This window comes from Canis lupus, chromosome 22 (genome assembly GCF_003254725.2).
Source record: "Canis lupus dingo isolate Sandy chromosome 22, ASM325472v2, whole genome shotgun sequence".
Classification (NCBI taxonomy): Eukaryota; Metazoa; Chordata; class Mammalia; order Carnivora; family Canidae; genus Canis; species Canis lupus.
In genome coordinates this window covers 48,426,510-48,439,314 of record NC_064264.1, presented here as the reverse complement: position 1 = coordinate 48,439,314, position 12,805 = coordinate 48,426,510, and the positions used below count along the sequence as shown (strand labels likewise).

The 12,805-nt window shown below is 41.1% G+C and overlaps 1 long non-coding RNA gene across 4 annotated transcripts in view; it reads left to right on the top strand.

Annotated features, from left to right (window-relative positions):
• The window catches only part of LOC112656075 (uncharacterized), an 86,321-nt gene that overhangs the window by 2,523 nt on the left and 70,993 nt on the right, over positions 1-12,805 (top strand). The gene's annotated exons all lie outside the window — the stretch shown is intronic.

Below are 12,805 nucleotides of genomic sequence, written 5' to 3'. Positions count from 1 at the left end.
AGTGGGGTGGTTCTATGTCTGCTCCCTTTGAATCTGGACAAGCTTGCGACTTGGTAGAGTAGAGGTGATTCAGTGTGACTCGGTCAGAAAAAGCCATGCATCTTCAAGCTTATTCTCTACATACACTTGCTCTTGGAGCCCTGAGCTGCCATGTAAGACATTGCAGCTGCCCTAACACCACTATAATCAAGAGGCCACATAGTGGTGCTCCACCGGACAGTCCCAGAGGACCCCATCTCTTACCATCTTAGCTCAGTATCAGGAAGTGAGTAAAGAAGAGAGTGGGTTCTCCAGCCCCACTGTACCTATCCCCGGGCTCAATGGCCACCCCAGCCTTTGGGTCATACCAGCTAAGGATACTGTGAAGTGGATAAGATCCATCCCCACTGTGCCCTTTCTAAATTATCCACAAAATCTATGCTAAAATGGCTATTTTATGCCATTAAACTGTGCATGGCTTGCTGTGAAGCAGTAGATGACTGGGACACCCACTAACCATGCTTGAGAATGCTTACTACTTACACCTTAGCCCACTCTTGGTATTGGCAAACTTTTATATTTGCCAATCCTTTTTTTTTTTAAGATTTTATTTATTTATTCATGAGAGACACAGAGAGAGAGAGAGAGAGGCAGAGACAGGCAGGCTCCATGCAGGGAGCCCGACGTGGGACTCAAACTCGGGTCTCCGGGATCTCGCCCTGGGCTGAGGGTGGTGCTAAACCGCTGAGCCACCCGGGCTGCCCTATATTTGCCAATCCTATAGGTAAATGGAATCTTCTTTTTTTCATTATCCATTAACATTTCTTCATCCATGAACTGACTTTATATCCTTCACTGGTTTTGCCGTTCAGTTGTCTCTTCTTGTTGACTCATATTATCTTGATTCTTTAAGGAAATTAGCCCTCTGCTATCATATACTGAATGTTCTTTTCTGTTTTTTTTTTCTTTTCTGTTTTTATATTTGTTTATGGTACTTGTTTTTGCAATAAGAAGTTTTTAATTTTGGGACTCCTGGGTACTTCAGTGGTTGAGCATCTGTCTTTGGCTCGGGGTGTGATTCCTGGGTCCTGGGATCAAGTCCTTCATTGGGCTTCCCACAGGGAACCTGCTTCTCCCTCTGCCTATGTATGCCTCTGCCTCTCTGTGTGTGTCTCTCATAAATAAATAAATAAAATCTTTTTAAAAAATCTTAATTGTTGTATTATCAGATTCATCCTTTTCAATTTTTTTCCTTTTCTTCCTCTTCTTTTTTTTTTTTTTTTTTAAGATTTATTTATTCATGAGAGACACAGAGAGAGAGAGAGGAACAGACACAGGCAGAGAGGGAGAAGCAGGCTCCATGCAGGGAGCCTGGAGTGGGACTCCATCCCAGGTCTCCAGGATCAGGCCCTGGGCTGAAGGTGGTGCCAAACTGCTGAGCCACCCGGGCTGCCCCTTCTTTTTCTTTTTAAGGAAACTCTATACCCAACATGGGCTCCAACTCATGATCCTGAGATCAAAAATTGCATGCTCTACCAACAGAACCAGCCTGGCACCCTTGTTTGCTTTTATGATTTCACATTTTTGCATTATGCTTGAAAGGGTCTTCCCTGGCTTTTTGAAAAATCACTGTATTTTCACACTTTAACCATTTATTTTTATATAATTCATCTATCTAGTATTTATTTTAGCATAAGAAATAGGACATGGAACCAACTTTTCCTTTTTTTCCAAAGGGCTAAACACCATTTGAATAATGACAATAGGGACGCCTGGGTGGCTCAGCGCTTGAGCATCTGCCTTCCTCTCAGCGCGTGATCCTGGGGTCCAGGGATCCAGTCCCACATCCGGCTCCCCACAGGGAGCCTGCTTCTCCCTCTGCCTGTGTCTCTGCCTCTCTCTCTGCAGTCTCTCATGAATAAATAAATAAAATCTTTTTTTTAAAAGAATAATGACTGTAATTAATAATAATATGGATAGGAATAACCCAGATAGTTATAATAATCCATCTCTTCTACACTTGTTTGAAATACCAATTTTATCATATAGTAGAGTCCATATTCTTTTCTACTCATCTGCCTATTCTTGTCCCAGTAGCAAAATGTTTGTGTTCATAGTTCCATAACATTTTACTATCTAAAAGAACTTATACCCCATAATTTCGATGTTTTCCTGCCTAGTTTTACAAATATCTTTTTCTGGATGAATTTTAGTATCATTTTGCCAAGTTCTGAAAAATAATCATATGCACCTTGGTAAGAATCACTTTGAAATTTTTACCTTTAACTGTAGGGGTTTTTTCTATCTATAATAGTAATAATAGCCAAAACATATGTCTATTACTACTTCAGTGAATACATTCTTTTTTTAAAGATTTTATCTACTTAGGGGAATCCGTGGGTGGCTCAGCGGTTTAGCGCCTGCCTTCGGCCCAGGGCACGATCCTGGAGTCCAGGGATCGAGTCCTGCGTCGGGCTCCCGGCATGGAGCCTGCTTCTTCCTCTGCCTGTATCTCTGTCTCTCATGAATGAATAAATAAATAAAATCTTAAAAAAACAAACAACCGCTAGCATGCTTTGTGTAACCTGCCTTTTTTTCCCTCACTACACTATAGTCTATTTTCCATTTAATGTAGACTTACACATTCTACTTTTTATACATACATAGAAGATTTATTTATTTATTTATTTATTTATTTATTTATTTATTTATTTATTTATTCATGAGAGACACACACAGAGAGAGAGGTAGAGACACAGGAGGAGGGATCCCTGGGTGGCGCAGGGGTTTGGCGCCTGCCTTTGGGCCAGGGCGCCATCCTGGAGACCCGGGATCGAATCCCACATCAGGCTCCTGGTGCATGGAGCCTGCCTCTCCCTCTGCCTATGTCTCTGCCTCTCTCCCTTTCTCTCTCTGTGACTATCATAAATAAATAAAAAATTAAACAAAATAAAATAAATAAAAAGAGACACAGGAGGAGGTAGAAGCAGGCTCCCCAAGAGCAGGGAGACTGGTAAGGAGCTTGATCCCAGGACCCTGGGATCATGATCTGACCTGAAGGCAGACGCTTAACTGACTGAGCCACCCAGGCGCCCCTCTACTTCACCTTCAAAAGGAGAAATTTAGGAGGAAACCATAGGAAGGTCACAGAGTGCAGTGATTTTGAATCTGGCCTGTGATCTTGCCTTTTGATTATCAAAAAATGAAGTGATACGTAAGGGGAAAGTATATCATTGTTGATGGTTACTTGAAGCATTTGCAAGAGAAAATTGAGAACTGAAGTAGGAATGGGGTTGGGGAGGGTATCTCTATCTATATCTACTATCTATCTATCTATCTATCTATCTATCTATCTATCATCTATCTGCTCATACCCACGTGTATACGCACAATGGAAACAGCAAAGCTCTTTGTCTTATTGATCTCATGTATGAAGGCCCATGCAAAATAACTCTGATACTTAGTAATACATGGTAGGAGTTCCATATGTATTACATAATTATTCTCTCCTTTAAATTGGATCTTCACACATTTTAAAGCAAAAATAGAAAAAAAAGTTCATTCCCCCTCCGCCACCCCAACAATTGCTGCCAAAGATCCTTAAAGCTAATGCACGCTGGAAGATTATCAAACATAAGTTAAAGGAGGCACCTGGGTAACTCAGTGGGTTAAGTATCTGACTCTTAATTTTGGTGTAGGTCATGGTCTCAGATGTGAGATCTAGCTCTGTGGTGGGCTCCACGCTCAGTGGGGAGTCTAATTGAGATTCTCTCCCTCTGCCCTTCCTCTTCACTCCCTATACACATGTGCTCTCTCTCTCTCTCTCTCAAATAAATAAAACTTAAAAGAAAAAAAAAAAAGCATAAGTTAAAGAAGAAATCATCTACTTGCCCCTACCTGGATAGGATGACAAACAATTAGCCCACATGGACACCTGCATCTCTGAGCTTTTCTGTTCCCTCAGCATAGCTAAGGGCAATTGGTCCTCTTAACCCCCAAATTATCACCAAATCTGTGGGGGGAGTTTCTAGACTAATTGGGCTTTAACATCTTTATCCTCCTGTGTGGGATCACAGCTGCTAAAATACGGTTCTTAATCCTTGAAAAGAAAGTAAATCCTAAACACAACCACACCTTTTTCCTAAGCAGTAGGATATTGCTTTTCTCAGCAAGAGCTCTGTTCTTCAGCTCATTAGTAATGGAGTTGAAGGTGGACACATGTAGCAATAAACTAGTACTTGGTTGAATTATTCCTCTGCCCTTTCATACAAATTAAGAATACAAGGGGAGGGGCGCCTGGGTGGCTCAGTCGGTTAAGCATCTGCCGTCAGCTCAGGTCATGATCTCAGGGTCCTGGATGGATCCTCAGTCTGGCTCCCTGCTCAGCAGGGAGTCAGCTTCTCCTTCTACCATGCCCCCACCACGCTCTCTCTCTTTCCCTCAAACAAATAAATAAAATATTTTTTTAAAAAAGAATACAAGGGGAAAGGAAGAATTATTTATGAAGTAATTTCTTTTTTTTAAGATTTTATTTATTTATTCATGAGAGACACAAAGAGAGAGGCAGAGATATAGGCAGAGGGAGAAGCAGACTCTCTGCAGGGAACTTGATGCAGGACTCGATCCCAGGACCCTAGGATCACCACCTGAGCCAAAAACAGATGCTCAAGCACTGAGCCACCAGGGGCCCCCGTGAAGTAATCCTCATTAAACATTCAAGCATAACTTACATAAGTATGCAATGCCTAATCACAAATTATCTCTAAATATTTGTTTTATTTTTTTTAAGATTTTATCTTATTTATTCATGAGAGACACACAGAAAGAGGCAGAAACACCCGCGGAGAGAGAAGCAGGCTCCTTGCAGGGAGCCCGATGCAGGACTCGATCCGGGGACTCAAGGATTGTGCCCTGGGCCGAAGGCAGATGCTCAACCGCTGAGCCACCCAGGAGTCCCAAAATATTTCTGTTTTAAATCTGAGTGAAGAGTAACCAAGAGAAATGGACTTAAGTGACAGTAATCTAAAGTCAATTAAGTTCTTGCAGTAAGAATTTATGCCATACCAAAAAAGAAAAATGCAAAAAGGAGAGGTAGAAAATTTTCCTCTCTTAGAATTGCTTAAACATAGAGCAGATTTGTATATTATCAATGGTTCTTCAAGACTGCTCTATAATTCAAGATAGTAAAACTTTATTTTTTTAATTTTTTAAAAGATTTTATTTTATTTATTCATAGAGACAGAGAGAGAGAGGCAGAGACACAGGCAGAGGAAGAAGCAGGCTCCACACAGAGAGCCTGACGTGGGACTCGATCCCGGGTCTCCAGGATCACGCCCCGGGCTGCAGGCAGCACTAAACCGCTGCACCACCGGGGCTGCCCAAGATAGTAAAACTTTAAAAAATGGCAAAAGATTTGAACACTTAACAAAAGAGGGTATACAAAGAACCAATGATGAAAGAGCTTTTTATTAGTCTGAAAAACATAGATTAACAACACAGTGAGATGCACTATTCATCCAACAGAATTGCTAAAATTAAAAGACGACCAACATCAAAATTTGATGAGGAGATAGAGCGACTAAAACTCATACATTGCTGATGAAAATGTAAAATGGCACAACCACTTGGGGTGGGGGGGTGGGGAGTCTGGCAGTTCTTTATAAAGTTAAACATATACGCACTGCAAAACCAAGTAATTCCACTCCTATGTATTTGCCCAAGAAAAACAAGAACATATGTCCACAAGAAGACTTGCACAAAAATGTTCACAACAGCTTTGTTCATAAAACTAAAATAAATAAATAAATAAATAAATAAATAAATAAATAAATAAATAGGAAGTGAAGGGAGCAAACAGATGCCCATCAACAGAATGGAAAAGTAGGCTATGGGATACTCATATACAATGGATTTATAATTCAGTAATGAAAAGGAATAAACTAGGGGTGCCTGGGTGGCTCAGTCAGTTAAGCATCTGCCTTCAGCTCAGGTCATGATTTCAGGGTCCTTGTATCGAGTCCTGCATCAGGTTCCCTTCTCAGTGGGGAGTCTGCTTCTCCCTCTTCCTCTCCCTCTCCCTCTGCCCCTCCCCCCTACTATGCTCACTTTCTCTCTCTCTCAAAATAAATAAAATCTTTTTTTTAAAAAAGTAAACTACTGACATTAATGAATCTCAAAAACATTTTACTGAGAAAGGAACTTCACACGTATAAAGTGTACATATTGTCCTTTTCTATTTATGTGATGTTATATGATACACAAACCAAATACACAGAGAAAAGCTGAGAATGGAGGTTGTCTCTGAAGGGCAGAAGGTGGAGATCGCCTGGTGAGGACAACATGAGAAAATCTTCTGGAGTGATTATGATGTACTGACGGAGTTTTGGGTCACGTAGATGACTTTGTGAAAACCTAGTGAGTATAGACTTTGAGATTTATGCATTTCATTATATGTAAACATTACCCCAAAAGAAATGAAACAGAGCAAATATTGAACTCTGGCAAATGCTATTCACTCTGAACTATTGAGGAGGAAGAGTACTTTTGCCATGTACCTTGAAATAGATTTTTTTTAAGGTTTTATTTATTTATTCACAGAGAGAGAGGCAGAGACATAGGCAGAGGGAGAAGCAGGCTCCCTGCAGGGAGACCAAGGAAGGACTTGATCCCAGGAGCCTGGGATCACACGCTGAGCTGAAGGCAGATGCTCAACCACTGAGCCACCCAGGCGTCTCACCTTGAAATAAATTTAAAAGGAAGGTCAGTTGATGGATGGTTAGTGAGAGAGAGAGAGATAGAGAGGTGATAAAGGAAGGAGAATAAGACGTTAATTATAGAATGTTGGTGGTGGCTAGAAACATGTTCACTATAAAAATGTTTTCATCTTGTATGCTTGAAAATTGTATCATAAAATGGTGAAGTCCACCTCTAGGTAAATACCCAAGAGAAATGAAAACATATGTTGTTTTTTTTAAGCAGGCTCCACACCCAGTGTGGAGCCCAATGCAGGATTGAACTCATAACCCTGAAGTAAAGACCTGAGCTGAGATCAAGAGTTGGATGCTTAACCGACTGAGCCACTCAGGCACCCCAAAACATATGTCCACATAAAAGCTTACACAAGTATTTATATGAGCATTATTCATAATAGCCACAAAGTGGAAACAACTGGAATGTCCATCAAATGGTGAACGGATAAACCAGATGTGACATATCTGTAATGGAAAAGTATTTGGCAGTAAGAAGGAATGAAGTCCTGACATGTGCTACGACATCCATGAACCTTGAAAACATGATGCAGGGTGAAAGAAGCCAGTCCCAACAGATCACAGATTGTAGGATTGCATTTATGTGAAAGCTCAAGGATAGGCAAATCTACAGAGATGGGAAGGTTAGAGGTTGAAGGGAAGTGGGGACTGACTCTTAAGGGGTGTGGGGTGTCTTTTTGAGGTGATGAAATGTCCCAAAGTTGATTGTGGAACTCTGAAAATATATTAACAGCCATTGCATTGGACACTTTAAATGGGTGAATTGGAGGGTGCCAAGGTGGCTCATTCTGTTAAGTGTCCAACTCTTGGTTTCTGCTCAGGTCATGATCTCAGGATCATGATCTCAGGGTTATGAGATGGAGCCCTGCCTGGAGATCTATGCTCTGCTTGGAGTCTGCTTGTGATTCTCTCTCTCCCTCTGCCCCACCCCTCTCTCTAAAATAAATAAATAGATCTTTTAAAAGATAGGTGATTAGTATGGTATCTAAAGTTTAACTCAATAAAACTGTTATAAAGAATACAAATCTAGGGATGCCTGGGTTGCTCAGTCTGCTGAACAGCCACCTCCTGATTTCAGCTCAGGTCACAGTCTCAGGGGCCTGGGATGGAGCCCTGAGTTGGGCCCCCTTCTCAGCAGGGAGTTTGCTTCTCCTCTCCCTCTGCCCCTGCTTGCTCTCTCTCTCTCTCTCTCTCTCGCGCGCGCGCTTTCTTTCTCTCTCTCTCAAATAAAACAAAATCTTTATTTTGTTTTATTTTCTTCTTTAAAAAGAAAAGAAGAAAATACTGGAAGGAACATTATTAGGATCAGTACTATTATCACACAATTAATTCCCTGATTAATTATAGATCTCTTGCTTAACATGAACAGAAAACATCTTTGTCACATATTCTAATACATATGTTTTAATACATATTTCTTAGGAAGGAATTTCTAAAGTCATGGAACATATGAACCTGGTATTAATCTTTGATTTGTCAAGCTGATTCTAACTGGAGGACTCGAATATTCTAGCAGACATTTTGGAGGTCTGTTTTTTTGTTCATTTTTCACAATTTCTAGCGACAGATGTCTTCATTCAAAGTTAGAAATGTCTGAACACACCCTGCTGGTCACCCCAGGTACCTTTGAAGTCCCAGAGGGGCAGAGAGACCCAGAAAATGAATGTGTGAAATGAGGAAGTTATTTTTTATATAGGCCACCAGTTCTCAAACTTGGGTATATATTGGAATCACTTGGGTGTCTTTAAAAAAAAAAAAAAAAAAAACACTGACACTTCTTATTCCTCCCAGAGATCCTGATGTAGTTGGTCTGGGGTGCAGTGTGGGAACAGAATTTTTTAAAGCTCCTCAGGAGATTCTAATGCTCAGTCTGGTTGCAAACCACTGACTCCAGACCTATCCCAAGCTCTGGGAGAGCCAGGTTGGAGCAGAGGCTGAGCTCAGAACCTAAATCCAAATAGTGGGATCTCACCCCCTCCAGGTGGCCCCAAGATACCAGAACCCCCAGCAAGGCTGACTGAGTGTGATGCCATCATCCTATTTTAATTTTTCAAAAGAAAACACATAACATGATTCCAAGTCCAAGTTTCCTCAGCCTGACCCCACCCCCCAGAGAGGCACCACTGCTGATGGTTTCTTCTTTATCTTCTAGGGAATCAAAACCAATTCAGATATATGCTCTTTTTCTCTTAAAAAAAAAAAAAGAAAGAAAAGAAAAGAAAATGTAGAACTTTTATGATGCTATTTTTTTTCTGGGAAAAATCTTGGAAATAATTTCATATCAATAATTACAGAGCCTCCTCAGGGACACTTGGGTGGTTCAGTCAGTTAAGTGTTGGCTCAAGTAGTGATCTCAGGGTCCTAGGATTGAGCCTTGTATGGGGCTCCCTGCTCAACAGGGAGCCTCCTTCTCCCTCTTACTCTCCCTCTGTACTCTCTCTTTCAAATAAAATAAAATCTTTTTAAAAATTGAAAATTAAATAAAGTGCTTCCTCATTTTTTTTTACATCTGGTATTCCATTATATCGATGCACCAGAAATTATTTTTATTTTATTTTTATTTTTTTAAAGATTTTATTCATCTATTTGAGAGAGCAAGAGAGACAGAGAGACAGAGTGACAGCAGGAGCAGGGGTGGGGGGCACAGAAGGAGAGGGAGAAGCAGACTCCCTGCCAAGCACAGAGCCTCATGTGATGCTCAACCTCAGGATTCTGGGGTCATAACCCCCGCAGAAGGCAGACACCTTAACCAACTGAGCCACCCAGGTGCTCCGCACCAGAAATTATTTTTAAAATTATTTATTGACAGGCATTTCCTATCCCGTATTATAGCCAGTGCTCCCATGAATCACCCTGTCTGTGCCATTTTGCACAAGCATGAATACAACCACAGGATGAATTCCTAAGATCAGAATTGCACATTTATAATATTGATGGACATTGTGAAATCGCCCTCCAGGGGGTTGTTGCAATTTACACTTAAACCAGCAATATATGAGAGTTCCTTCTTCTCCACTGCCTCACCAGAGCAAGGGGTGGGGGGGTGTCCCCCATTTAACTTTTTTGCCGGTCTAATAAATTGAAAATGATATGTCAGTGTAAGTTGGTTTGCATGTCTTTCTCCTTACTGGTGAACTTGAATGTCTTTTCCTACATTTAATATTCTTTCATAATTCCTCCCCTATGGTTGTTTACTCATATTCCTTGTGGTCCACTGGCAGCACAGAAGAAATAAAACCTCTCAGAGCCCATGGTTCCACCTGCTGTCCATACAACCCATTAAGTTAGTGATTCTCCTGGGAGGAGCAAGGAGGTGGGCGGATGGATGGACAGAAGTAGAAGCCCTTTACCTTGACAAAAGGAATTCACGCTATTTACATAGCCGAGTGGCCCTTATACATCATCATTCATTCATTCCTATAATATCCACTACAAAGCATAGCCTAAGGACGAAAGTTGAAAGAACAGAGGAATTAGGATGTGTGGCTCAAAATTACTTATAACTATAGATATCTTTCTTCCAATATCCCTGTGTTTCTTTTTTATGAGTATTGATGTGCAGTTCTACAATCATTAGCCATCATTAAACTACCATTTCATGTTCTTCACATTTTCTTGGCATTAAGCTATTCCAAACTGAGCTAATTATCCAAAATTTGAGACCATGCTTCCCCCATTTGCAACCTTTATGCTTCCAGCATTTTTCCCACAACCTAAAAGTACAAAATTTCCGATTTATGCTTCACTGTTTCCCCAAAGCCTTCTCTGACTTGAGAATTGTATGTGTGTCTATCCCTTTATTTAGTTTGGTTTCCTTTGGTGTAAATTTGAAGACCTAATAAGGACTTTCTAATGGCATCTAGTCAATCCCACAGGCTTCTTGTAGGACAGAGGATACCAATTTCTTATTTTAAAGCATTTCCAAGGAAAGACCTTTCATTTTCTCAAAAATTCTCTATTCCAGTGTTTGTGATCTAGTCATCAAAATAACTTTCCACCATCTAGTGCCTCAAAATGATCTCATTGACCATCTTAATGTAATTTGATGCTGATCACTCCTACATCTTTCTTTAGTTCTCACAAATCAGTCATTGAAGCAGATCCGCACTGTAATTAACTTGCGACTTTGATTTTTTTCAATGGTAGAAACAATTCTATATTTGTTTCCAAATTCAGTTGTGCAAAAAATATCATCTAAATAAATGTCTATTCCAAACTTCATCCCTCCAGGCAGGAAGAAACTCACCCCCAGGTGTGGAGGGATTGGGGGTGAGTAGGTGTGTGCTTCCCTCACTCCCTCATCCACACCTCTCACAGGATAAGAGTTTCAGCAGGTCAGGTAGTATCAAGGTGTTAGGGAGACTCTCTGGAGGCCACATTCCTGTCCTGGGCTATAGCTCTGCTCTCTCCATGCCCTGCTGAGGGGCAGAGGCTCTGTTGGCAAAGCTGAGGACCACAGGTGAAGCAGGGTTCCTGCCACCTATGGGATCACAGGCTCTTCTTTCCTTTTTAGCGTGAAAGAAATCCCTTCTCTTCTCTCTTTCCTTTGGAGGCACTACCTCTCTCTCTCTCCTGCTGCTACAGAAAACCCAAATATCTCGGGGCACCTTGGTGGCTCAGTGATTGAGTCTTTGGCTCGGTCATGATATTGAGCCCTGTATAAGGCTCCATGCTGGACTTGGAGCCTGCTTAAGATTCTCTCTTTCCCTCTCCCTCTGTCCCTTCCCCCTAAAACAAAACAAAAACAAAAACAAGAGTTAACAAGTGTTAGTGAGGATATGCAGAAAACGGGACCCTTGCACAATGCTTGTGGAAATGGAAACTGGCACAGCCACTTGGGAAAACAGTCTTCCATTCCTCAAAAAAATAAAAAATAGAACTACCATGTGACCCAGTGATTCCCACTCCTGGGCATAGGATACAAACTGTCAGCTATAAGATGAATAAAATTCTGGGGATCAAATGTCCAACACGGTGGCTACAGTTAACAACATTGGATTGTATACTTGCAATTTGCTAAGACAAATTCTCACCACACACAGAAGAAAGTAATTATGTGAGGTGATGGATGTGTTAACCTGATTGTGATAATCATTTCACAATGTATGGGGGTACTGAATCATCATGTCGTATATGCTAAATACATATAATTTGTATTTGTCGTGTATATCTCAATAAATCTGGGGGGTGGGAAGGTGTCAGCAAGGCTTACCTTCTCTGAAGGCTCTAGGGGAGAATCTGTTTTCTACCTTTTTTATAATCTCAAGAGGATGCTTGAGTTCCTTGCCACATTACCCCAACATCACATGTCCTTGGTCACCTTCTTCTCCCACTCTAACTCTCTTGCCTCCATTTTATAAGGACTTTAAAAAAAGAGAGAGAGAGAGAGAGATTTTATTTGTTTATTCATGAGAGACACACACACACACAGAGACAGAGACACAGGCAGAGGGAGGAAGCAGGCTCCACACAGGGAGCCTGATGTGGAACTTGATCCTAGGTGCCCCTATAAGGACCTTTGTGATTATATTGGTCCACTAGGATAATCCAGAATAATTTCCTGAGGGCAAGATCCTTAAATTAATCATGTCTGCAAAGTCCTTTTTAGTACGTGACAATATAATCACAAGTCCTAGAGATCAGGATGTGGACATCTTTGCAGAGGTGGAGGGTGCATTTTTGTATCTACCACACCCACCATCTCCTCACTTTTCCATCCACAGAAGAGAACTAGAGACAGAACGATATGACTTAGTCAAGGACTGAATATTTATTGAGCACCTACTATGCACCAACTATTCTTTTAAACACTAGGAATAGAGAATAAAACAGATAAAAATGCTTCACCTCAAGAAGCTTCTATTCTAGGGGTACCTGGGTAGCTCAGTAGTTGAGCATATGCCTTTGGCTCAGGACATGATCCTGGGGTCCTGGGATCCAGTCCCGCATCGGGCTCCCCCGCAGGGAGCCTGCTTCTCCCTCTGCCTGTGTCTCTGCCTCTCTCTGTGTCTCTCATGAATAAATAAATAAAATATTTTAAATAAAATAAAAGCTTATAT